Here is a 1,081-nt window from a genome sequence, read left to right as displayed (position 1 = left end):
TTCTCTGTACTATTTCAAAAATGGCTGTTACATCCAATATTAATATATTGCGCTATTTCATACTATTTTGAAAATATTTTAATTCGTAAAATTCCTATTTTGCCAAAAATCAGAGCTGTAAATTTTCAAATAAGTAGAGGCATCTTGCGAAATGTACATTCAAGATTAATGCAATTAATATTCATTATTTCAAAAAAAAAATGGTAAATTTTTTCTTCGCATATTTTTTATTATTTTCATTCATGATGAGCTTAAGATAAAATTGCAATGATATCTTATAAAAGTAAAAAATAAAAGAATGAATCCGACCGTGACAGGACTCGAACCTGCAATCTTCGGATCCGAAGTCCGACGCCTTATCCATTAGGCCACACGGTCATTGTATACACATGCGAAATAGGTCATGTGGTCCCGTAGAGCGAGCCTCTCTACAATGACGTCATTTATGGCGTCATTCCCCCTCCTATCTAACGGTAACTTTTTTTCCAATCTTGTTCTATTGTGTGTGGTCATTGAACAGCCCACAGATGATAATTTATGCTAATTTGTGTTACATAAGTATTGCACAATAAAATGAAACTCATGAATTTTCGTATTCTATACAAGAATAATATACAAAGTAATGTTGTCCAGGAAATTATGTGTTTTAATTTCTTGGAATAGATTGTATAAATGTCAATAGTAAAGCTAATTAAAATGACTATAATTATTGCCCGTAGCAATGATATTTATTTTACTAACTAATAATAACATATAATATGTATAATAAGGCAGTATGACCGAAAAGAAATCGGTTCCTAACATAGCTCGCTATCTATGTTTTTAGTTTTTTTTTTCGTTGTACTGCAAAAACGTCCTACGATTTGTTGTTAGTTTTTTTATTATTCAATTTTATAATATGTGTGTGTTGCAACGTAAACAAAGATTTTTGTTTATATCTTTTATTAAACGATTTTATGACATTTTTAAAATTAAGTAGTCCTTCAATGATTCTGTTACCTTATAAATAAAATGCATTCGAAAAATATTTCTCAAATTAAAATTAAATATAATTTCAACAATAATATGACGAAATTACATA

General features: G+C 28.5%; 1 non-coding gene across 1 annotated transcript; it reads right to left on the bottom strand.

Moving 5' to 3' along the window:
* Positions 1–305: 305 nt before the first annotated feature.
* On the bottom strand, positions 306–378 carry Trnar-ucg. Its single transcript has one exon. It is a non-coding gene; the product is annotated as a tRNA-Arg (tRNA).
* Positions 379–1,081: the final 703 nt, after the last annotated feature.

Source organism: Manduca sexta, unplaced genomic scaffold (genome assembly GCF_014839805.1).
Source record: "Manduca sexta isolate Smith_Timp_Sample1 unplaced genomic scaffold, JHU_Msex_v1.0 HiC_scaffold_1672, whole genome shotgun sequence".
In the NCBI taxonomy this organism is placed as follows: Eukaryota; Metazoa; Arthropoda; class Insecta; order Lepidoptera; family Sphingidae; genus Manduca; species Manduca sexta.
This window is presented reverse-complemented; position numbering and strand designations above follow the sequence as displayed.